Here is a 26,876-nt window from a genome sequence, read left to right on the forward strand (position 1 = left end):
TAGCTACATCCTTCAAACCTGATTCAGTGTACCTGATCAGCTGGTGCTTCAGGACAGGTTGGAGGAATGACCTCAGTTACTTTACCCTTTTAATTCTTGGATACCTCCCCTCCCCCTTCCTCCACTGGAGAGGGGAGACATCCCAGCCTGGCCTAGTGTTAGACTTATCAAAGATTCCTAAATACTACTATAGTATGATCAGGCCATATGAGCCATTTATATCTCAGGAGACCAGCATCAGGCAGGGATTAACACTATCTGTATAGTGTCAGTAATAAACAAGAACACAGGCCTTTTAAAGATGGAATTCTCAAAGAACAGAGAGCCTGAAATCTGTTTTTGTTGATTCCTAAGAGGATGACGTGAACAGATTCAAGTTCCTGAAGCTAAGACGGGGTTCAGCGATCTCAGTTTTGGCCCAGGGTCCATGGGGAAATAGATGATATTACTGACTGATGAAACAATGGCTGGAAAGCTGCAGGAGTTTATAAGAAGTAGTTGCCTGACTACTAGAGGCATTATGGTCACCGGGGCTCAGAGTACTGTTGTTGTTCAGTCACTAAGTTGTGTCTGACTCTTTGCGACCCCATGAACTGTAGCACACCAGACTTCCCTGTCCTTCACTATCTCCCTGAGCTTGCTCAAACTCATATCCATTGAGTCAGTGATTCCATCCAACCATCTCATCCTCTGTGACCGCCTTCTCCTCTTGCCCTCAATCTTTCCCAGCATCAGGGTCTTTTCCAATGAGTCAGCTCTTGGCATCAAGTGGCCAAAGTATTGGAGCTCCAGCATCAGTCCTTCCAATGAATATTCTGGGTTGATTTCCTTTAGGATTGACTGGTTTGATCTCGTTGCTGTCCACTCCAGAGTCTACTCCAGCACCACAGTTCGAAAGTGTCAATTCAGAGTATTAGTAGGTAAAAATTGTGACTAGAGTTTCTTGAGGGGCTCCATGGAAATTACTAATGGTAATGGTTTCAGGGAATTGGGAGATTGCACTGCTGTCTCTGGTGTTCTGCTATGCCAGTCCCTCCTCACTCACATATGTGCTCAGTCATGTTCGACTCTGCGTGTCCCTCCTACTGTATGGCTGTAGGGCATTCACCATCATTGTTTCTCTTCTGCTTTGAGCCAGGTCAAAATCTGAATTCCTCTGATTTTTATGTTACGTGTCTAAGGTCCCTTTTTGAGGCCAGTCCTTCCTGACTGGAAGCTGGGTATGCTCTCACTCATTTCTAGCTTTGGTTTATCCTTCTCTACTTTTTCTTTCTCCCATTCTCTGACTTTGTAACTTTAGAAAGTAAGTCTTGGATCACAGATACTCAAAGCAGGAAGGGACTCCTGAGCAGAATTAAGCATGGAGTCTAGAGACCAGTACTTTTTTTTTTGGGGGGGGGGGCGGTTAACCAATATGTCTTCTACACTACTCTGTCTAGGTCCCTGTTAAGACCTCAGTATCCCCAAAACACTCTGGATAATTTATTTTCTCTTCACTTCCAATATGGCAGAACGTTGCCAGATAAAATACAGGATACCAAGTTAAATTTGAATTTCAGATAAATAACAGAGTATCCTGTATTTTTATTTGCTTCCCTAGTTCATGGGAAGGTTTATGTATTCTATTTTTCTCTGTGTAACTTTAGGACAATAACTCACCCTTTTTTTCTGTTACTCATACACAATGACTGAGCACTTATTAAAAGTCAGTTGACTGAGATGGCTCACTGACTGCATGTTAGGGTAAGGGCAGGCTCTGTAGAGATAGTCCAGTCGATCAGTGTTGAGGTTACCCAGAAAACACCCACTCAGACATTGACATATGATATTGTAGTTCCTGTCAAATGAGTCTGTCATGCAAAATGAGTGTATTGTTTTGAATGACCACATATAAACATTGCTCCGAGATTGACTTCAGGGGGTGAGGGTGGAGAATGGGATGCATGCTAATGAAAAATTATAACTCATAGCAGAGTCTCTCTGGTATTACATTTATTCTTTTTTACTTAAGTTGTGGTAAAATATATATAACATGAAATTTACTATTTAAACAATTCTTACATGTACAGTTCAGTGTCATTAAGTATATTCACATTGTTGTTCAATCATCACCACCACCTATCTCCAGAACTTTTTTTTATCTTCTCAGACTGAAACTGCATACTCATTAAACAATAACTCATTTCCTCTTCTCCCAGCCCCTGACAACCACTATTCTACTTTATTTCTCTATGATTTGACTACTCTCGGTACTACGTGTAAATTGAATTGTACAATATTTATTTCTTTGTGACTGGTTTATTTCACTTAACAAAATGTCTTCAAGGTTCATCCATGTGGTAGCTTGCATCCCAATTTCCTTCCTTTTTAGGGCTGAATAATATCCGTTTTAAGTATATATCACATTATTTTTATCCACATAAAAGCTTGGGTTGCCTCCACTTTTTAGCTATTGTGAATAAAACTGCTTTGAACATTGGTGTACAGATATGAGTCCCTGTTTTCAATTCCATTGGATATATATCCAGAAATGGAATTGCTGAATCATATGGTAATTTTACATTTAATTTTTTGAGGAACTGCCATACCATTTGTCACAATGGCTGTACTATTTTACATTCCCACCAGCACTATCAGGCATTCCAGTTTTTCCACACATTTGCCAACACTTATTTTGTGTTTTGTTTTTTTAAATAATAGTCAGCCTCATGGGTCTGAGGGCTTCCCTGGTGGCTCAAATGGTACAGCATCTGTCTGCAATGCTGGAGTCCCGGGTTTGATCCCTGGGTCGGGAAGATCCCCTGGAGAAAGAAATGGCAACCCACTCCAGTACTCTTGCCTGGAAAATCCCATGGACAGAGGAGCCTGGTAGGCTACAGTCCATGGGGTCACAAAGAGTCGGACACTACTGAGCGACTTTACTTACTTTAATGGGTCTGAAGTGGTGTCTCATTGTGATTTTGATTTGCATTTTTCTAATGACTAGTGATGTTTAGTATCTTTTCTTGTGCTTATGGCTGTTTTTATATTTTCTTTGAAGAAAAGTCAATCAGAAATCCTTTGCCTGTTTTAAATTGGGTTATATCTTTCTATTGTTGAATTGTAAGAGTTCTTTATATATTTAGGATAGAAGTCCCTTATAATGGTATTATGATTTGAAAATATATTCTCCCATTTCATGGGGTTGCCTTTTCACTTTTTTGTGATTCTTTGATACACAAAAGTTTTTAAATTTTGATGAGGTCCTGTTTACCTATTTTTTCTCTATTTGTCTGTGCTCTTGGTGCGATAGCCAATAAATCATTGCCAAATTCAATTCTTTATCCATTCATCTGTCATGAAGCTCTTTCCCTATGTTTTCTTCCAAGTTTTCTTGAATAGATTTATCTCTTATGGTTAGGTCTTGATCTATTTTGAGTTAAATTTTGAAAGGGGTGTAAGAAAAGGGCCCATTCTTTTGCATGTGGACATCTAGTTTTCCTAACACCCATTTGTTGAAGACTGTCCTTTCCCCTTTGAATAGTGTTGCCATTCTTGTTGAGTATCAATTGACCAGAAATGCCAAGTTTATTTCTAGGCTCTCTATTTTCTTTCTTTGGTCTCTATGTCTGTCTTTATGCCAGTACCACTCTCTTTGTTTTTTTAATTTATTTTTTATTGAGGTATAGTTGAATTACAGTGTTCAGCAAAGTGACTTGGTTATACACATACATACTTTCTTTTTCATATTCTTTTCCATTATGGTTTATTACAGAATATTGAATATAGTTCCACGTGCTATACAGTAGGACCTTGTTGTTTATCCATTCTGTATATACCAGTTCAGTTCAGTTCAGTTCAGTTGCTCAGTCATGTCCGACTCTTTGCGACCCCATGAATCCCAGCACCCCAGGCCTCCCTGTCCATCACCAACTCCTGGAGTTCACTCAGATTCATGTCCATCGAGTCAGTCATGCCATCCAGCCATCTCATCCTCTGTCGTCCCCTTCTCCTCTTGCCCCCAATCCCTCCCAGCATCAGAGTCTTTTCCAATGAGTCAACTCTTCCCATGAGGTGGCCAAAGTACTGGAGTTTCAGCTTTAGCATCATTCCTTCCAAAGAAATCCCAGGGTTGATCTTCAGAATGGACTGGTTGGACCTCCTTGCAGTCCAAGGGATTCTCAAGAGTCTTCTCCAACACCACCATTCAAAAGCATCAATTCTTCAGCGCTCAGCCTTCTTCACAGTCCAACTCTCACATCCAACTCTCACATGACCACAGGAAAAACCATAGCCTTGACTAGACGAACCTTAGTCGGCAAAGTAATGTCTCTGCTTTTGAATGTGCTATCTAGGTTGGTCATAACTTTTCTTCCAAGGAGTAAGCGTCTTTTAATTTCATGGCTGCAGTCACCATCTGCAGTGATTTTGGAGCCCCCCAAAATAAAAAGTCTGCCACTGTTTCCACTGTTTCCCCATCTATTTCCCATGAAGTGATGGCACCGGGTGCCATGATCTTCGTTTTCTGAATGTTGAGCTTTAAGCCAACTTTTTCACTCTCCTGTTTAACTTTCATCAAGAGGCTTTTTAGTTCCTCTTCACTTTCTGCCATAAGGGTGGTGTCATCTGCATATCTGAGGTTATTGATATTTCTCCCGGCAATCTTGATTCCAGCTTGTGTTTCTTCCAGTCCAGCATTTCTCATGATGTACTCTGCATAGAAGTTAAATAAGCAGGGTGACAATATACAGCCTTGACGTACTCCTTTTCCTATTTGGAACCAGTCTGTTGTTCCATGTCCAGTTCTAACTGCTGCTTCCTGACCTGCACACAGATTTTTCAAGAGGCAGGTCAGGTGGTCTGGTCTTCCCATCTGTTTGAGAATTTTCCACAGTGTATTGTGATCCACACAGTCAAAGGCTTTGCCATAGTCAATAAAGCAGAAATAGATGTTTTTCTGGAACTCTCTTGCTTTTTCCATGATCCAGCAGATGTTGGGAATTTGATCTCTGGTTCCTCTGCCTTTTCTAAAACCAGCTTGAACATCTGGAAGTTCACGGTTCGCGTATTGCTGAAGCCTGGCTTGGAGAATTTTGAGCATTGCTTTACTAGCATGTGAGATGAGTGCAATTGTGCAGTAGTTTGAGCATTCTTTGGCATTGCCTTTCTTTGGGATTGGAATGAAAACTGACCTTTTGCAGTCCTGTGGCCACTGCTGAGTTTTCCAAATCTGCTGGCATATTGAGTGCAGCACTTTCACAGCCTCATCTTTCAGTTAGCATCTGCTAATCCCAAACTCTGAATCCACCCCTCCCACTCCCTACGCCTTAGCAACCACCAGTCTATGCTCTATGCCCCTGATTTGGCTTCTGTTTCTTGGATTCATTTGTGTCATATTTTCGATTCCACATATAAGTGATATCATAAAAGTGGTATTTGTCTGTATCTTTCTGACTTACTTCATTTAGTATGATAATCTCTAGTTGCATCCATGTTGTTGCAAATGGCATTATTTTGTTCTTTTTTATGACTGAGTAGTACTTCATGGCATCACTTGGATGGCATCACCGATTCAGTGGACATGAGTTTGAGAAAACTCCAGGAGATAGTGAAGGACAGGGAAGACTGGTGTGCTGCAGTCCATGGGGTCACAAAGAGTCAGACACAACTTAGCGACAGTGCTTCATAGTATGTACGTACCGCACCTTCTTTACTCACTCATCTGTCAGTGGACGTTTAGGCTGTTTCCGTGTCTTGGCTACTGTGAATGGTGCTGCTCTGAACATAGGAATGCATGTATCTTTTTGCATTATAGTTTTGTCTGGGTATATGCTCAGGAGTGGGATTGCTAGATCATATCATGGGCTTCCCTGCTGGCTCAGACAGTAAAGAACCTGCCTGCAATGCAAAAGACCCAGGTTCCATCCTGGGTCAGAAAGATCCCCTGGAGAAGGAAATGGCAACCCACTCCAGTATTCTTGCCTGGGAAATCCCATGGACAGAGGAGCCTGGTGGGCCACAGTCCATAGGGTCCCAAACAGACACAACTGAGCGACTAACACTTTCAACTTTTGTGGTAATTCTATTTTTAGTTTTCTGAGGAACCTCCATACCATTTTTCACAGTGACTGCACAAGCTTACATTCCCATTAATGGTATAGGAGGGTTCCTTTCACCATTTGCTAGCATTTGTTACTTGTAGACTTAAAAAAAAAATTTTTTTTTCGATTGTTTATTTGGCTGCACCAGGTCTTAGTAACAGAATGTGAATTCTTAGTTATGGTATGTGGGACCTAGTGCCCCAACCAGGGATTGAACCCTAGCACCCAGCACTGGGAGCATAGACTCTCAGCCACTGGACCACCACGGAAGTCCCCACTTTTAAAGATGGCCATTCTGACCCTCATGAGGCAGTACCCTCCTCTTTTGATGACTGTAGGCTGCATGGTAAGGAAGCATGAATCCTACAACTTTAACTATTCAGGATCTCTTGTGATTTCATTCAAATTTTAGAATGAATTTTTCTATTTCTGTACAAATTATCATTAGGATTTTGAAAGGGATCTCATTGAATCTGTGGATTTCTTTGGGCAGTTGACATCTTTTCATTATTATAGAAAAAACACAGTGTTAGTTGCTTAGTCATGTCCAACTCTTTGTGACCACATGGACTGTAGCCCACCAGGCTTCTCTGTCCATGGGGTTCTCCAGGCAGGAATACTGGAGTGGGTAGCCATTCCCTTCTCCAGGGGATCTTCCCAACATAGAGATTGAACCTGGGTCTCCCTCATTACAGGCAGATTCTTTACTATCTGAGCCACCAGGGAAGCCTCACATGAGATCTACCCTCTTCACAGATTTTAAGTTTACAATATATTGTTGATTGTAGGTGTATTGTTTTACAGCATATCTTTAGAGCTTATTCATCTTGCTTGACTGAAACTTTATACCCAATGAGCAACAACTCCTCACTTCCCTCTCCCCCAGTCAACAGTCATTCTGCTCTTTGATTCATGAATTTAACTATGTTAGATTCCTGACATCAGTGGAATTGGGCAGTATTTGTCATTCTGTGATTTTAGCCTATTTCACTTAGCATAACGTCCATCCATATTGCAGGCGTCACATATTGAAGGTATTGACATCTTAACAATATTAAGTCTTATGATCCATGAACACATGATATCTTCCCACTTACTTCTTTAATTTCTTCCAGTAGCATTTTATAGTTTTCAGTGTGCAAGCCTTTACCATCTTGGTTAAGTTTATTCCTAAGTATTTTATTCTTTGTGATGCTGTTGTAGATAGAATTATTTTCTTAATTTCCTTTTCAGATTGTTCATTATTTTGTCTAGAAACACTAAACTGATTTTAAAATTTTTTTCTCTCATCCTTATTTGTGTATTTTTAAACTATTTATTTATTTACATTAATTTACTTATTTGGTCTCAGTTGCAACACGTGGCATCTTTAAGTTGCAGCTCTCAGACTCCTGGTTGTGGCATGTAGGATCCAGTTCCCTGACTAGAGTTTGAACCCAGGTCCCCTGCATTGGCAGGAGAGTTATCAAAGAAAAGTTAAGTTATAGTCTATATACTGTGTGTAAAACAAAAGTGTGTAAGTAAAAGTGTACATTTTAAAAGTTCTACTGAAATACCTAAGTTTTAAAAAAATTATTCTTGATACTTAAAACAGAAAATTGCTGTTCTCTGGAATTCTTGGAAGATGAGACTTTGAGCTCTGAAATGTATGCTGTTTTTGGCCTCTTGTGTGAAAATCCTGTGGTCAAGGACGACTAGTTGATAACTGGGTGGAGAGGGAAAAAGAGTCAGCCAACTTCTGGCTAGATTTAGTTATTTTAGGATCCAAAGTTTATACTTAAGTTTATCTTAGGATCCTAAAATCTATGTTTAACTTGTTTATCTGTTTTTATACTTTTGTACTTCCTTTCTTTTCTTGTATAATTATTTTAAGAAAGAAAATAGAACCTTATATTTAGTGTCCTTAGGGAAAAATAGAAAATTTGTTTTTACCCATATTCAGGTAAAAGAAAGATCAGAGTATTCCTAAAGTCAGTATAGATAGGATTCAGAAGATCCCAAGGAAAAAAGCAAAAACTCCAGATGGGAGAGTTGGGAACCCACTGCTGATCCCATTCATCTGAGAGTTGTTTCACTTCCAAAATGTTATTTTCTTGTTATCTGAAGGATAACAAGGATCTGTTTATTTAAAGATACAGCCAGGGAGTTCCTTGGTGGTCCAGTGTTTAAGAATCCATCTTCCAGTACAGAGGATGTGGATTTGATCCCTGGTTGGGGAACTAAACCCATACCCCACAGCTGCTGAAGCCTCACACTCTGAAGCCCTAGAGCCACAGCTAAAAAGAAGCCTGAGCACCGCAAAATAAGATCCCCTGTGTGCCACAACTAAACGTGAAGCAGCCGAATAAATAAATTTGTTTAAAAAGATACAGCCAAACTGTTATCAGACCAACCTAGTCTCTGAAGGTTCTAGATAGCTGGAGTTTTTCTGCAGGGCTAATCATTTCCTTTTAAATATCCTCCAGATCAGGGTCCCTAACCTCTAGGATCTAATGCCTGATGATCTGAGGTGGAGCTGATGTAATAACAATAGAAATAAAGTGTACAATAAATATAATGCTCTGGAATCACTCTGTAACCACAGCCACCACCCCATCCCCCGGGTCCATGGAAAGACTGTATTCCATGAAACTGGTCTCTGGTGCCAGAAAGGTTGGGAACCATCTTTTTATCTCCTGCTCCAAAAGGATAGTAATTTAAACATTTCTGTCTCGCTTATATATTACTGTTTAACAAACATTCCACAACTTAGTGGATTACAACAATGACTGATTGTATCCAGTTTTGTGAGTTGACTAAGGGGTTTTTCGCAGTTCCAAAAGATGAGTTCTTGAAATGTTTTGAATAGGAGCATTGAGCATTGCTAGGTGAATTGTCTCCCAAGGAGATTACTTTGAAGGACTTCTCTTATTTGGTGGGACAGGGCTATTCTGCTTCTATTCAAAACATTTCCAGAACCCATCTTTTGGAACTGCAAAAAAACCCTTGCCAGCTCACAAAACTGTGAAATATAATCAGTCATTGTTGTAAGCCACTAAGTTGTGGAATGTTTGTTATACAGTAATATATACATGAGGCTGCAGATGGTGACTGCAGCCATGAAATTAAAAGACGCCTACTCCTTGGAAGAAAAGTTATGACCAACCTAGATAGCATGTTGAAAAGGAGAGAGATTACTTTGCCGACTAAGGTCCGTCTAGTCAAGGCTATGGTTTTTCCTGTGGTCATGTATGGGTGTGAGAGTTGGACTGTGAAGAAAGCTGAGCGCCGAAGAATTGATGCTTTTGAACTGTGGTGTTGGAGAAGACTCTTGAGTGTCCCTTGGACTGCAAGGAGATCCAACCAGTCCATTCTGAAGGAGATCAGCCCTGGGATTTCTTTGGAAGGAATGATGCTAAAGCTGAAACTCCAGTACTTTGGCCACCTCATGGGAAGAGTTGACTCATTGGAAAAGACTCTGATGCTGGGAGGGATTGGGGGCAAGAGGAGAAGGGGACGACAGAGGATGAGATGGCTGGATGGCATGACTGACTCGATGGACGTGAGTCTGAGTGAACTCCAGGAGTTGGTGATGGACAAGGAGGCCTGGCGTGCTGCAGTTCATGGGGTCGCCAAGAGTCGGACACGACTGAGTGACTGAACTGAACTGAACTGAACTGATACATGAGACAGCAATGTTTACATTACTGTTATTTGGAACAGCAGCCCCCAGTCTTTTACTCCTTAGATAGTGTAATGTCAAGTTGAGTTTATAGGCTGATTTATGTAATATGCTTAGCCTCACATCCAACACAGCAACTTGAAACATTATTAGTTTATTCATCCCTAATGATAGTGGTTGGAGAAGGGAGTCCTGGAAGCAGGACCACCTGCCCATTATGCATTGTGAGTCCTTTCGACAGCTAGGTGGTGGTGATAGATAGTTAACAAGGAGCACTAACAGCTCCTTGTTAAGCTATGGCTTTTTATTGGGTTGTTGAGAATATGTAGTAAAGAATAGAAATTTTCAAAATGTTTTTTTAGAGGGGAGATCTTTGTTCAAGTATATTCCACAGATAAGTGGACACAAAAAGGTAAAGGCTGAGCTCTTTTGGTTGAAAGCAAGGGGTTGGGAGAAGTAGAGTCTATCCTGTTCATCTCTCCTTCCTTTTCTTTCCATCCCATTCACTTCCCTTTCATTGTCATTGGAAGGGCTCTGTAAAGCACACTTTAAGCCAGTCACGGTGACTACTGAGTTTTGCCTACTGAGTCATGACTCCAAAATGGAAAGAGGTTGAAAGAAGTGAAGATCCTATCATCTTCAGCTGATCAACTGCGAGTAACCAATCATGGTTTGACAGAAATATAGCCAAAATATTTACTGCATACATACCTAAATTCCTATGTGAAACACTTAGCTTTAACTTAATGAGCTGTCTGGAACCAGGAATGAATTACAGATTCTTTTTACCCTTTGATCCAAGACCTATGCTAATTTGTCAACCTTTTTTAGTCCAAATCCAAGAAAATATTTTCTAATCATAACTTCTAGTTTATAGTATGGAAAAAGTTTGTTTTTAGAATATTTTATAATAATGTACATGCTTTAAATATATGTATATACGAGGATGAGATGGCTGGATGGCATCACTGACTCGATGGTCGTGAGTCTGAGTGAACTCCGGGAGATGGTGATGGACAGGGAGGGCTGGCGTGCTGCGATTCATGGGGTTGCAAAGAGTCAGACATGACTGAGTGACTGCACTGAACTGAACTGAACTGATATACATTGAACACTGGATGGGCTCTGTACCTCCCTCCCTTTTCCTACTGTTAGCCTCTTTGCTTAATTTCCTCTAGATATGTGTTAATTCTTAAACTTGAGGCTGCATAAAAATCACTTGTCACTCCTGAAATTCTGATTCAGTAAGTCCAACCATTTACCAGTCTAGTAAATTCCCAGGAGAGGCTGATTCTACTGGTCCATAGACTACACTTTGAGTAGAACTACTGTTAGACCCAAACTCTAGTCTCAGCTTCTGGATAAGCGGTTCTCAGATTTAATCAACAGAAAGGTTTTTGTTTTGGTTTTGAAAGAATTGAAAAGACTCTAATGCATAAGACCCAGGAATCAAAGGCCAAATAGTGCCACTAAGAGTGTGATTTATGGCATATCATTTCCACCCTGTGTTTTCTTCCTTAAGAGATTAGGTTTATAAACCTATTACTCATTTAAGACTAAGAGATTGTGGAGAATACAGTCCAAAGAAATGCTATTCACTGCTCAGATTTTAACCTAGAAAATGTTTAAACTTAACTGTGTTTTTATGGAGACAGACGAAATGAAGGATACTATGATATTTTCCTTTGAAACAAATAAATCTTGTCTGTTTTGTTTAAAAATATTTTCTGAGAAAGTGTTTGTCTCTTTCTGTAATTATAGGTGAAATATATTTTCACTGTTGAAAATCTAGAAAAATACAGACAAGTATAAAATGACAACATATCATTGAACAGTTTTTGGAAACCAAATTTTTAATAATTGGGTAACAAATCCATTGTTTGAATTTACCATAATTTACTTAACACAAATGTTAGACATTTGAGGTTTCTAAAAGCAGCTTTCTCTTTTCTGAAAAATGTTCAGATTAATAACCTTATAAAAAAAATCATTGATAATTTCTTTAGTATAGAATTCTGGAGGTGGAGTTAGAGGATTTGAATATTTTTAAGACTGGATATATATATATAAATTTTCCCCCAACCTCAATATAAAGGTACCCAAATATGCTTTTATTGACAAAGTGTGAAAATGCCTGTTTTAGTTGTCTTCACCAGGATTAACTGTTACTATTTTGTTTGATAATTGATGAACAAAAGCAATATTTTAATAGTGTTTTAAATCTTATTGTATGCTTATTAGCTATATTCTGTTCCCTCTTCTATGGAATGTTTGCTCATATCCTGCCCATTTTCCTATTATGATCTTAGTTTCAAGGGAATATTCAGTCACAGAAGGACAAATACTGCATGATTCCATTTGTATGAGGAATCTAAAATAGTCAAAGTCACAGATATAGGAAAAAGAGTAGTGGTTGCCAGGAGCTGGGAGTGGGGGAAATGAGATGCTGTTCAACTGGTATAAAGTTTGAGTTATGCAAAACGAATAAGTTCTAGAGATCTGCTGTACATTATGCTATGGTTAGCAATATTGCCTGTATACTTTAAAATTTTTTAAGAGAATAAAAATATTAAAAATTTGAGCGCCTAACTACTTCTCAAGGATGTTGCTTCATCGTTTAATTCCTCTCTTTCTAAATCTTTAATGTCAGTGGAGACAAAGTTACGAAAAAGAAAAGAAAGAGTAAAAGTGTATTTCCCAGAACTGAAGAAGAGTCTCCAAATCAAAAGGGCCCACTGAGTGCCCAGCACAACCAATAGAAATACCATACCCTAGGGTAACTCGTCATGAAAATTTAGAACACTAGGGATATAGAGAAATTTTAAACCGGCATTTTTTTTTTGAGTTACATACCAGCATCAGGAATCAGAATGGCACTGTACTCAACAAGGATGGAATCTAATTAGTAAGCAGTGAGCAGTGTCTTCAGATTCATGAGAGGAATTGATTTCTAACCTAGAGTTTTATGCTCAGCCAAATTATCAACTGTGAGAGTTTAAAATATATACTTTCAGATACTCATTACAAAAATATTCCTACTATGTATCCTTTCTTAGAAAGCTATTACAGAATATGCTTCAGCAAAATGAGAATATAAACAAGAGAGAAGAAATCATGGGATCTAGGGCATGGGAACACAGGGCAACTAAGAGAAGAGAGGCAAAGAAAATTCCTAGGATGAGGATAAAGAGATGTCCAGCATGACAGTGGTGTTGTAAACTGTAGAGGAGAGTCAGTTCAGAATGTACCAGGAGAGCAGAAAGTTCCAGAAGGATTATGGTCCAGGAGAAAAAAAAAGGAACTATGTTTGACCGTTTGGAAAATTAGATTGAGAGCAATTTTTACAGTTCTGCTAGAGAATTTGGGAAGAATTAGGGATAAATATAAAGAAGGCTGAGCGCCAAAGAATTGATGCTTTTGAACTGTGGTGTTGGAGAAGACTCTTGAGAGTCCCTTGGACTGCAAGGAGATCCAACCAGTCCATTCTGAAGGAGATCAACCCTGAGATTTCTTTGGAAGGAATGATGCTAAAGCTGAAACTCCAGTACTTTGGCCACCTCATGCGAAGAGCTGACTCATTGGAAAAGACTTTGATGCTGGGAAGGATTGGGGGAAGGAGAAGAAGGGGACGACCAAGGATGAGATGGCTGGATGGCATGACTGACTCGATGGACGCAAGTCTGAGTGAACTCTGGGAGTTGATCATGGACAGGGAGGCCTGGTGTGCTGCGATTCATGGGGTCGCAGAGTCGGACACAACTGAGCGACTGAACTGAACTGAAACTAAAGAGAGTCAAGTATTAAAGTTACAACCCATCATTTCATGGCAAACAGATGGGGAAGCAATGGAAACCATGACAGGCTTTATTTTCTTGGGCTCCAAAATCACTGCAGATGGTGACTGCAGCCATGACATTAAAAGACTCCTGCTCCTTGGAAGAAAAGCTATGACCAATCTAGACAGCATTTTATAAACCAGAGACATTATTTTGCCTACAAAGGTCCATATAGTCAAAGCTATGATTTTTCCAGTAGTTACATATGGATGTGAGAGCTGGACAGGAGAAAAGTGAGTGAGTGAGTGAGTGAGTGAAAGTTGCTCAGTTGTGTCCAGCTCTTTGCAGCTCCATGGACAGCAAAAAAGGCTGAGCACCAAAGAATTGATGCCTTCAAACTGTGGTGCTGGAGAAGACTCTTGAGAGTCCCTTGGACAGCAAGGAGATCAAACCAGTCAATCCTAAAGAAAATCAACCCTGACTGTTCCTTAGAAGGACTGATGCTGAAACTGAAGCTCCAATACTTTGGTCACCTGATGCGAAGAGCTGACTTATGAGAAAAGACCCTGATGCTAGGAAGATTGAAGGCAAGAGAAGAAGGGGACAGAGGATGAGATGGTCAAATGGCATCACTGATTCAATGGACATGAGTTTGAGCAAACTCCGGGAGATCAAGGACAGGGAAGCCTGGCGTGCTACAGTCCATGGGGTTGCAAAGAGTCGGACATGACTAAGTGACTGAGCAACAACAAATAGGCTCTTATTTGCTATACCAAGTCATAGCAAACACTGGATATTAATTAAATCAGAAAGTGTGAGGAAGGTGGATGTAAGGAAGTGAAAAAAGAATGTTTAAAATTAAGAAATAATTAAATATGCATGTGATTTATAAACATGAACATAAATGCCAGATGAGACAGCTAAAAGATTTGAAAGTAGTGGAAAATGACACAGAGATAGAAGGGGATTGGAGCTGTGGATTTCTACTATTCATCATAAGCTTTATAGTACAATGAATACTGGAGTGGATAGCCTTTTCCTTCTCTAGGGAATCTTCTCAACCCATGGGTGTAACCCAGGTCTCCCAAATTGCAGGTGGATTCTTTACCAGCTGAGCCACAAGGGAAGCCCTTTCACATTTAACTTTGTAACCATGTGCATATATTTATTTGATACAGTCTTTATTTTTTAAAATAAATCCCCTGACACCATATCACCCTCTGGGTAGTAACTGTCTCAGTACTGTAACAGCCAACCTTTGTTGACCACCCAACCAATCTGCTTGATTTTCCATTCACTTTTCCACCCTCTGGAGCCTAATTTCATTTCCACTAACCACTTTCCTGAAATTGTTTATGTCAAGATCATCATTGGACTCCTGGTTGCCAAATATGATGGACAGTTTGGATGACACTTTTTTCTTTCGGTTTTTCTAAGACACCAACCACTTTCTTGCCTCAGGGCTTTTCACACATGTCATTCCCTCTGCCTGGAATGTTGTCCCCACCTTTGTCCCCACCTTTTCACCTGTTTAACTTCCTTTCAGCTAACCTTTCAAGGCTCAACATGTAATTTACAGAGAGGCCTTCACAGTTTACCAGACAGGCCTTCCCTGACCTCTTAATCACATCTATCATCAGTCTTACTCAGATCTTCTTAATACTCTGCACTTTATTTTCAAAACATTTATCACATTTCATAATTGTATTTTTATTTATGTGATTGTTTGCATTCCTCCACTAGATTGTAAGCTTCCTGAGGGCAGGGATAATATCTGTTTTGTTTAGCACTGTATTCCTAGCAATAGTCTATTCCTAGCCAATAGGAATCTTTAACCAAAGATTGAATAATAATCCTTGAAAGAGGTATTTCAGGAGGGCCTAGAAGTAGAGCACTGATTTTAGGAATTAAAAGAGAGGATAGATTAGAGACGCTTTTCTACAGCAGAAGCTATGGGACTTGGATAGGGTCTCCTGGGGTACATATTTGGAAATAATTAGACCTTTTAAAGAGAATCTTGTCAGCCCATTAAGTTATGTAGAGGACTCGCCTTTACTGTCTTCTGCTAACAGATAATTCAGGTAGTCATGTACCTGTATTCATTGGGTAGGAAAATCTTGATTCATAGATAAATTGCATATTCACTCTGACTTTCTCTGTATATTATCTTGTGATGTTTCCTGGGATTGAGTCACTTTCCAGCTTCTAGGGGACAAAGAATAGAGCCGTGAGGGTTAAAGACTTCGAGGTGGCATGCCTGTTGAAAGGCACTGGGTATGACAGTGACTAGATTCTCTGCTGTTAATTGGTAAATTGAACAGTAGTGCAGCCTCAGAAGGCAATGGGAAAGATTTAGATTCAAGGAAAGAAGACATTCCTGATTCACATTCATTATAATTATTTACTGAGCCTTCAGTTCAGTTCAGTTCAGTTGCTCAGTCGTATCCGACTCTTTGCGACCCCATGAACCGCAGCACGCCAGGCCTCCCTGTCCATCACCAACTCCTGAAGTTCACCCAAACCCATGTCCATTGAGTCGTTGATGCCATCCAGCCATCTCATCCTCTGTCGTCCCCTTCTCCTCCTGCCCTCAATCTTTCCCAGCATCAGGGTCTTTTCAAATGAGTCAGCTCTTCACATAAGGTGGCCAAAGTATTGGAGTTTCAGCTTCAACATCAGTCCTTCCAATGAACACCCAGGACTGATCTCCTTTAGGATGGACTGGTTGGATCTCCTTGCAGTCCAAGGGGCTCTCAAGAGTCTTCTCCAATACCATAATTCAAAAGCATCAATTTTTTGGCCCTCAGCTTTCTTCATTGTCCAACTCTCACATCCATACATGACCACTGGAAAAACCATACTAGTTGGACCTTTGTTGACAAAGTAATGTCTCTGCTTTTTAATATTCTGTCTAGGTTGGACATAACTTTCCTTCCAAGGAGTTAACGTCTTTTAATTTCATGGCTGCAGTCACCATCTGCAGTGATTTTGGAGCCCAGAAAAATAAAGTCAGCCACTGTTTCCACTGTTTCCCCATCTATTTGCCATGAAGTGATGGGACCGGATGCCATGATCTGTTTTCCAGATGTTGAGCATTAAGCCAACTTTTTCACTCTCCTCTTTCACTGTCATCAAGAGGCTCTTTAGTTCTTCACTTTCTGCCATAAGGGTGGTGTCATCTGAGCTAAATGCCAATCACTGTTCCACATGTTTTCTATATCTTTTAACTTCCTCCAGCACCCTGTAAGAGGAGGTATTATTAGCCCCACGTACAGGTGAAGAAAGTGAGGGGAGTCAAATAATTTGCCTTTAGACTTTTTGATGATGGCCATTCTGACGTGCACTCACCTTCTCCTGCAAGAACACCAAAATCGCAACTAGCTGCCAAACAGCCATCAACAGGAGAATGTTGGATCCCACCAGAATTAGTCCTTAGGAGCAGAGTTATATACCAGCCGTTTCTTAGCTCCCTTCCAAGTGGCACAGTGGTAAAGAATCTGCTTGCCAATTCAGGAGACACAAGATACATGGGTTCGATCCCTGGGTTTGGAAGATCCCCTGGAGGAGTAAATGGCAACCACTCCAGTATTCTTGCCTGGAAAATTCCATGGACAGAAGAGCCTGGCAGGCTACAGTCCATGGGGTCACAAAGAGCTGGACATGACTAAGCATGTGCACAAGTCAAGGTCTATGTTGACCAGAAGGAAACAAAAGTGCTTGGCCTAAAGCTGGAGAGAGCAAATCAGAGTTCAGTTTCTTTATTGTAAATGAACAGCAGTTTCTTGGTTGAAGTGAGTTCTTATGCCTTAAACAAAGTGTTTGATGTAAATAGGGACTGAACTCCTGCAGAATAAATGGGAATAAAAATGGGGCTCAACTGAGAGCAAGTTATTGATAGATTCTAGTGACTACTTGGGAGAGGGCAATAGCAACCCACTCCAGCATTCTTGCCTGGAGAATCCCATGGATGGAGGAGCCTGGTGGGCTGCCATCTGTGGGGTCGCACAGCATCGGACACAACTGAAGCAACTTAGCAGCAGTAGCAGTGACTACTTGAAAGGCCAGATTTTGTGGCAACACATAATTTTGGTTGCCAATTCAGCATAAACTGGTCCCTGATTTAATAAATATGCTAACTGCCTTCCATGGACAGAGACGGCTTTTATGGATTAACTGTGTATCCTTTGAATATAGCACATTCCAAAGGCCTACTTCATAGTTTGTGTGGTCATAATTATTTAGTTGTTTGTTTAGTCTCCCCAGGCGAACTTATAAGCACTATATGAAGGCCAGCCCCAGATCTGCTTTGTTCACGTAGTCTAGTGCCTTGAAATTCATAGATGATTGGTTAATGTTTATTGGCTCATTCATCTAGTCCTTGGGCAAGACTGGCATCTGAGGTTCTCAGGGCCACAAACAAATTCTATACATCTGCCCAAAGCAGGGGAGGAAGGCCTCCCAGAGCCTTGTTGTGCTTCTGGGGTGAGCTATTAGAATTAGACTCCCTAGGTTCTGCCTCCTTTGGGTGGAGCCTCAAAGACTTGATGCCACTGGTTTTAGCAGTGGGGCTCCGGTTTCAGTAGTGGGGCTCATCTTTGTTCTGAGATGTTAACTGTAAACAAATTGTGCTATTTCCTGTCCCCTGGGGAACTCAAAGGGGCCACAGTTGAGGGGCAGCGAGAGCACAAGAGTTACAGTGTTCTCTGCTGGAACCTCCCCATTGCTACCCAGAGATGGCTCCGATATAGGAGGCTAGCCAATCAGGAAATTCCAAACCCTTTTCCTGAACTCTAAACAGCTTGAGGAGTCTCTTCAGCTGGAGTTGGAAAAGCTCCCAGTGAGGAGAGCCGAGTCTTATGTAACTTTTATGGACTGACCGATTTTAGGAAAAAAACAAACAGTTCCTCAGCTAGTGCTGGACTTTTTGAGGCACATCCTGCATTCTTTCCTAGAGTCTCAGCAGCTCACAGAACAGAGCTGAAGACTGGAGAGGTTCAACGGGGATGGATGACAAGAGACAGAGAGGACATCTGTTGGGCGTTCTGGCTGGAATGTGCTATTTTGGTTTTCATGCTGCAGCTCCTACTAGCAGTGAAGGGAGTGCGGTGTGGGGGTGCAAGGAGAGGAGCCATACCTGGGGATACTTGCCCTGCACATTCCAAGGCCAGCCACTGTACCAGCTTTGTCCTCTCAGCACCCCGCATCCCACTAGGGAGGAGTAGAACTTAGTGTGTATAAATACATCCACAATTGTAATGAACCAAATTCTGCTCTGGAAAAAGAGATTTTCCCAATTTAGTTTGGTAAAGATTCAGTTCCTCTTTAGTTCAGTTCAGTGAACATTTTAAACCATGTGCCAGACTCTAGGCTAGGTTCGGTTCAGTTCAGTCGCTCAGTCGTGTCCGACTCCCTGCGACCCCATGAATCGCAGCACACCAGGCCTCCCTGTCCATCACCAACTCCCGGAGTTCACTCAAACTCACGTCCATCAAGTTAGTGATGCCATCCAGGATAGGTTAAATGATTGCAAAGATGAATAAGACCGTCTTTGTCCTTAACATGCAATCAAGGAGGAGAGAAAATGTATATAAACAGTTATAATATACTTCCTTGCCATATAGTCTTGTGTTTTTTATGTATTTCTTTTATTCTTAACTCTTATACAGGTAACCATCAGTTTTATGTCTGCTTGTGAACTTAGGGGCCTGCTAATTTATGACAAACAAAAATTCAAGAAAATCTGCCTTTTTCAGGTGTGACCATTATATTTCTAAATTATACATGAAATAGACAGGCACAACTTTCAAGAATATTCTTATATTAATTGTTCTTATTTCCATAATTTCCTCAAGCTGATATGAGGCATTTTAGAATTTTGAATGTAACTTGAATCTTTCAAAATAACAAATAGCTTTTCACTGAATTAGGATTTGCCTTAGATAAGTATTTGCCCTGTACCTTTTGCTTTTTCTCTCAAATGAAGTATTAGGCAAACATCTCGCACAGCAGTAGCTTGGTAGATTATTATTGTTGTTGTTGTTTAGTCGCTAAGTTGTGTCTGACTCTTTGCCACCCCATGAACTGTAGCATGCCAGGCTTCCCTGTCCTTCACTATCTCCTGGAGTTTGCTCAAACTCATGTCCATAGAGTCAGTGATGCCATCCAACCATCTCATCCCTTCTCCTCATGCCCTCAATCTTTCCCAACACCAGGGTCCTTTCCAATGAGTCAGCTCTTCACATCAGGTGAAATAATAAATATCACAAAGATAATAAATAATGGCTACTGTCATTGTAAGTAGTATTCTTTAGCTACAAGTCATCCCCTTCCAGTCTATGCTGTGTGGTAAGGTAGTGAAAGTGCAAGTCGCTCAGTCATGTCCAACTCTTTGCGACCCCATAGACTATACAGTCTGTGGAATTCTCCAGGCCAGAATACTGGAGTGGGTAGCCTGTCCCTTCTCCAGAGGATCTTCTCAACCCAGGGATCGAACCCCAGTTTTCCACACTGCAGGCAGATTCTTTACCAGCTGAGCCACAAGGGAAACCCAAAAATACTAAATTGGGTAGCCTATCCCTTCTCCAGCATAACTCTGGTAATTCCTGACTCTTTACACATTGTCCTTAGGTTGCTTTTATAGTCGTTTAAGCCCTGTTTACAAAGCTATTTTAACTATTAGTAATAGAGCCTAGATTTACAGCTCTATGTCTTTGCTCAAAATAAGCTCACCTCTCTCCTCATGCCTTTCATCCATATTTACTATATCCAAACTGATCCGACTGTCGATAGTTCCCTTGCTATCTACAACCATACCACATATAGAAATGGGAGGGGTAGGTAAGAGAGAAGGCTTGAGACCCAGGTCAGTTCAAGTGTGGGTTTGGAACCTGAGGAGCAGGAGAAGAAGAAAGGAAAAAGGCCTGGTAGAGGCATGGGATAGTGTTATTAACTAGGAACAGAAAGATAGGGGCTGTGTATGGCTCAGTCCTCACTCCAGAATGGTAATGCAATAAGCTAAATTCCACAGATGTTTTTGAAGCACTTTATATGAAGGGAATTAGCCAGTCTGTCAGCTCCAATACAAATAAACTCAGAATTCTTCCTTCACATTCCTCAGTGGCTCCTTACAGGGGAGCTGCCTCTGAAATATATGCAACAACCATGTGGGAAGAGGAAAGAGGATCCCTAGGCAGGCCCAGCAGAGTCAGAATTTTGAGAAACAGACTTTGAATAGAGAGGCCTTTAAAGTCCAGAATAGAAATCAGCAAATTATGGTCCATGCCAGAATAACTTTATATGGTTTTTACATTTACACTAAGAATGGTTTTTACATTTTTAAAGAATTGTTTTTTTAAAAAAGGAAGAAGGGAGTATATGGCAGAACTTTACAGCCACAAAGCCTAAGGAGTAACTGTCTGGGCCTTTACAGACAGCGTTTGCTGAAAGGAGGGTTTCCTGAAAGCTCACCAGAAGCTGGAGGATGCAGGAAAATCTGTTTTGAACCCTAGGGTAGGCACTTGCAGAAAAAAAAGGTATCAGCATCAATGACAAATAAATTTCTATTTCTACTTTCCAAAAGTGCTGGGGACCTGGCAAACTAATGATTGCTGGGCCAGAAAGAGTGAAGCCTTGTATTGGGTTTAGAATACACTATTGCCTTTGTTCTAACAGAGCAGTGGAATATATCCTTTCATTGACACTGCTTTATCAGGGCTTTAGATGGAGCAAGTGGGTGAGTAGAGGCATTTCTTTCTGTTTGCATTTTTCTACTTTCTCTATTACACATTAGTGGAAATTAATAGCTTGTATCTAGGTAAGCAGATTCCTGACTGTTTCAACTGTTCCTCAAGCCAGTGGTGGGCATTATATCCCTGAAAGAAAAGAACTGTACCTCCAAGTACAAGCCAGGTTCACTTCCCAACATGGCCTCTGTGACCTAGAAGAAGAAAAATATGCAAGACCAGGCCTCTCTATTATATGCATGAGTGACAGTCATAGTTTTAAAATACTTTGGTCCAAAGAATTTATAGCATTTACATTTCTTGCTACTTATCTTTTATTGAAGTATAATTGATTTACAATGTTTTAATTTCTGCTCTTCAACAAAGCGATTCAGTTTATATGCATATGTGTTTATATACAGTATGCTGTGCTGTGCTGTGCTGTGCTTAGTCACTCAGTCGTGTTCGACTCTTTGCGACCCCATGGGCCTGCCAGGCTCCTCTGTCCATGGGGATTCTCCAGGCAAGAATACTGGAGTGGGTTGTCATGCCCTCCTCCAGGGAATCTCCCCAACCCTGGGATCGAACTCAGGTCTCCCACACTGGAGGTGGATTCTTTACTATCTGAACCACCAGGGAAGCATAAGAATACTGAAATGGGTAGCCTATCCCTTCTCCAGGAGATCTTCCTGACTCAGGAATCGAAGCAGGGTCTCCTGCATTACAGGCAGATTCTTTACCAGCTGAGCTACCAGGGAAGCCCATATATATGTATATTCTTTTTTAAATATTCTTTTCCATTATGGGTTATCATAGGATATCAAGTATAGTTCTTTGTGCTATACAGGAGGACCTTGTTGTTTATGCATTCTATATATAAAAGCTTACATCTACTAACCCCGAACTTCTACTCCATTCCTCCTCCCCCTCACCCCCTTGGCAACCACCGATCTGTTCTCTACACATGTGATTCTGTTTCTGTTCATAGGTAGGTTTGTGTGTGTCATATTTTAGGTTCCCAATATAAGTGATATCATATGATATTTGCCTTTCTCTTTCTGACTTACTTTACTTATGTGATAATCTCAAGTTGTATTCTTACTACTTATTATTTGATTGTTTAAATATTTTCTTGCCATCTCACCAAAAGGTGGATACAATTAGCTTCTTCTCTAAATGGTAAACCTAGAACTTGGAGAGGACAGGTACCCTGCTCCAAGATGACCCAGCAAGTCAGAGAAAAAGCCAAGAATGAAAGCAGTGTTCCTATCTGGGCATCCTGCCACTATCCTAGGCATGAGTAGCTTCCAGATGGAGCTGAGATCAAACCACATATCTTGAGTCATCAAATCTGGTTGATTCTGAGGCTGCATTGTTGTTCTGATGACCAGGTAGATAAGCCTTGAATGGCAGGAGAAAAAATGTACTGAATGGGTGGTTCACCAGCCTACCTTCTTACTCCTCAAGATGTTGCTATGTTGTGTCTCTGACGATGGCTATGAGTCAGCCTTAGGCGGGAAGATGATGGAGTCACTGTTATTGTGCGCTTGGCTGCTGCTTTCTTTGCACTTCAGCATTCCTACCTGGTACGTGGTACATTTTTGTCATTCCACAGCAGTCTGCTGTGCACAGGACCCTTCAGTAGCCCAGACCCATCTATTTACATCAGCTGTCCAGCTGCCAGCCTCCTCACCTCCCTGTCTGCCAGATGGGACTAGATGAAATCTGTGTTAGGACTGCCTTTCGGGGATATCCACAGAGTCCCAGGTTCTGTGTTCAAAGTATAAGGTCCCTGGAACTCCACCTCTATGCCTTGGGGGAGAAGGAGGCTTTCGCAAAAGATTTTTCTAGGCACTGACTCCTGGCCGGATGAGAGCTGGTTTCTTGGTATTTCTATCCTATTGTGTCATTTCTAGGAAAGAAGCTCTAGCCAAATGATTTTTCAAGGGATTCAATATACCTGCTGAAAATGCTGTGCAAATCAAATAATGACCAGCCTAACCATCCTTTCTTTGAAATATCCTATAAAACCTTCCCAGGTGGGGTTTTTCTTTTTTTGCACAAGGTCAGCACTCACAGAGCTAATCTGGGACTTGTGACTGATGAGGCGGAGCTTCTGCTTAGTTAAGTAACAGTCTTTCCTTAATTTTATTCAGATCATTTCAGTGCAACCAGTGTGTGTGTGTGTGTGTGTGTGTGTGTGTGCGTGTGCGTGTGTGCGTGTGCGCGTGCCTGCACGCGCATGCATGCACACATACACCCAGCCTTCCAAAACAATGTAAATAACATATTAGGTCCCTTGTCCAGGGCCTTCCTGACTCAGGAGGATGCTGTGAACAACAGCTCTCAATTGAGGTCCACCTGGTACCAGAGATTTGGGACCAGACAGCTGGACCTATGACAGCTCTGTTTGTTCCTTTTCCCCTTCCCTGTCCCTGTTAGTACTAAACTGTTTTCAACAAGGCTCATTTCCTCCAGAATGCAACTCAGCATCCTGGAGAAGACTGAGGCCACTCTTGTAGCAGGAAGCTGCCCTAGATTTGGGCAGTAACCAGTAGAACTTGATACTGACGCCAGAGTGTAAAAATAAACACCTCCTACAGTGCTGTCTTAATCCATTGGCATCAGAGTTGCTATTATTAACCCATAGGCCTCACAGGCAGCTGTGATGGGCAGACAACAGCCTGGCCGGACCTATCCTGCCAACTTGGGATCAGACTGTTTCTTTCCTACATCTACTGGAATCTGATCTGGGGGCCCTGGAGAAGCACCATCAGTCTGGGAACATGCCCCACAACAGGTAACACTAGAGATGGATTAGTATCTTTGGTTTGGGAGAGCCTTAGGTTCCTAGGGGTGGCCGGTGAGTCTAGAGTGTAATGGGCACAGGCTTACTAATTCAGTCCTAGTGCAGGGGAGGGAAAAAAAAAAATTACTCTTTTCAGTTCCTTTGGCTCTTTTGAAGAGGTTTTGTCCTGCCAGTTCCCTAGGTCTGGAGCCTTTAGGTTTTCTGGGAAATTGGGAAAGGAAAGAGAGAGGTAAGGACTCCACTGGTCATCTGACAAAGCTCTAATAATAATAGTAACCATGCCTGTGCGCTCACCTTGTGTCAGGCACTTACACGTAATATCTTACTCAATTCTCCCTCAAGCCCTTGAGGGAAAATATCATGATAGTTTTGCAAATGAGGAAGCTGAAGTTTAGTGAAGTTGAGTAACTTCCCGAAGCCCACAGCTGGCAGGAAGAGTGTCCAATTTGAATCCAAACCTGTCCATGCCAAAATCCATGCTCTGAATCATTACAGAACCTAGGGTCCTGAATATTCTGGGCCCAGGCAAGATTCTTGCCACCTGCTTTAAAAGGTTTTAAAGTAAATGTCAGTTTGCTCTCACTTTAGTCTTATAACCAAAGCAAATACAGTGTTGGGTACACAGGAATGGTCTTCACTGCTGCCTGCTTTTACCAGGCATTGGGAGCTGGACTTGGAGACTGTCATTTCAAGTCTATTGGAAAGTAAGTCACATCTGGGAAAAGGCTTTTGACTTGACTGAGGTGTCTCAGGGACTGTGATCCCTCTGCTGAGACTGGGGTGAGACTGGAACACAGTTTCCCGGGAAGCAAGGCTTTGATGGTTTCTAGCAGTCCTGCTGAGGGTGGAGTGTGCTTGAATTTAAATATTTCCTTGAAGGGCAGCTAGGCGTCTCTCTCCTCTTTCTCCTGCCTCCCCCACCCTGGCTCCACAACTGGCTTGTGGTAATTCAATCTAGATTCTTCTCATAGCCTACTTCACTGTGCATATGTGGCCTTTTATTTACAGCTTTCGAGAGTTTGATTGGATAGCAGCTTACCCGCCCCGCACGACTCAGTCCACTGCCTTGGGGGAGGGGAAGCAGAAAACATTCTGGCTTTGCTTCCTAGAGGCTAGAAGCCAAAAGGAGCAGCCAAAGGAAGAGCAAAGGGTCGACCACACTGAACAGTGGAGCAGCATAGGGCCTTTTTTGTCCCAGCTAACTTGCTTCTGCAAATATACACTTGAGAGCTATCCTCCAAGTAGAGCGGCCCACGCTAGACCTTTGAGCACTCACCCCTGGTTCACTGTCTCTGTCCTGGTGGTTTCCTGCTCCTTGCTGCTCTCCTGCACCAAGTGTTAGGAGGCTCTCTCTCTGTCTGTTTATGCACTGCTGCATCCTCCACCCCCTCCGTCTGAAGAACTCAACCTGTCAAGGTAGGAATTGACTCCTAATTCTCGGTAGTCCTCCGCTCTCTCCCTAACCTACATCCTCAAAAGAGGCAGATTTACAGCAAGTTCTCAGTCCTTAGAGACTTCTAACTGTGGCAGTTAGAAGCCAGGCACTTGGAAGTATAGGGGTGTGTGTGTGTGTGTGTGTTTCTTTGTGTGTCTTTCTCTGTGTGTGTATATCCATATATTTATGTTGAGAGGGAAGACGTTTATTAGCACACTGCATAGGGACCTTCCCTTGGGCCCAAGGTTTTAATTTAGCTTAATTTATAATTAGAGTTGAAAGGTACCTTAAGAAGTTATCTGATTTAGCCTCCTGCCTCCAAACAGGTGCTAAGAGTTGAGCTAAGAAGGGAATCAAATGATTGATCTAATGGAGAAGGGCATGCACTTGCTGGCTGGATTACTGGAAGAGAATATTTTTCTAGGTGTAATCCCATTTGAGCAGAAGGAGAAACTGGAACAAAGCTGAGTTGATTATCATGGTATTTCTATGGAATAAAGGAGAGACCCTTTACAGCTCCATGAGGATCGGTGGCTTCTGGATTATTCTTTTCTTGGGTATAATTCCTAGTGCTGCACTTTCCTCATAACTGAGCCTGAGATGTAAAAGGCTTGGAGCTTGTTGGGGGTTTCACCCCAACATATTCTGTCTGTGATTTTTGGTTCCACTAAAGGTGCCTACATATTTCCAGATCATAAGGGAGGAGATAGACTTTTTGGCCACCTAATGCGAAGAGCCAACTCATTGGAGAAGACCCTAATGCTGGGAATGATTGAAGACAAAAGGAAAAGAGGGCTGCAGAGGATGAGATGGTTAGATAGCAACACTAACTCAATGGACATAAATTTCGGGAGATAGTGAAGGACAGGGAAGCCTGGCATCCTGCAGTCCATGAGGTCACAAAGAGTCAGACATGACTTAGCAACTGAACAATAATAAGACTTGGGGGAAAGGAGATAAACCCACACCAGGTAGTCCTAGGAAAGAGCCCATTCTGTTGTACTTCAGAATCAGGCCTCTTCTAGAATCTATTTGATTTTGGGGGGGTAGACTTTTAGCTGAACCTTTCTGTAACATATTTTAGAAGCCAAACGCAAAGCAAGTTCTGTGCTTCGAAAGAAGACTGTACATTAGGGAGGCCTGATAAGGAAGCAGCTGGGTGTGTCTGGGACAGCCTTTCAGGCTAGGCCGCTTCCAGCACACACCCAGCACACTGGCTGGCCTCACTTGGAGTCCAAAATAACTTAATGCCAGTTCAGAACAGTGGCCTTCTCAGCTCGGAGCAGCTACACACAACCTGGAGGAAAGACAGCCGTGCTCCTGGGCATTGGCTGCTGTTCCATTTGTGGAATCGGACTCCTGATGTCACAGCCTGGTGCTCTCAGGCAGCTAAC

General features: G+C 41.7%; 1 protein-coding gene across 4 annotated transcripts in view; it reads left to right on the forward strand.

Moving 5' to 3' along the window:
* The window catches only part of RUSC2 (RUN and SH3 domain containing 2), a 63,625-nt gene that overhangs the window by 1,711 nt on the left and 35,038 nt on the right, over positions 1-26,876 (forward strand). Inside the window, exon 1 of one of the 4 annotated variants that reach the window (XM_018052126.1) lies at positions 23,894-24,038. The exons of 2 other annotated variants lie outside the window; for them this stretch is intronic. The gene's annotated coding sequence lies outside the window, so the exon portion shown is untranslated. Of the gene's footprint in view, positions 1-23,893; positions 24,039-24,758; positions 25,464-26,876 lie in introns of those variants that run through there. One more of the 4 variants, XM_018052128.1, reaches the window with a different exon arrangement.

The sequence above is a fragment of the Capra hircus genome, chromosome 8, assembly GCF_001704415.2.
Source record: "Capra hircus breed San Clemente chromosome 8, ASM170441v1, whole genome shotgun sequence".
NCBI lineage: Eukaryota > Metazoa > Chordata > Mammalia > Artiodactyla > Bovidae > Capra > Capra hircus.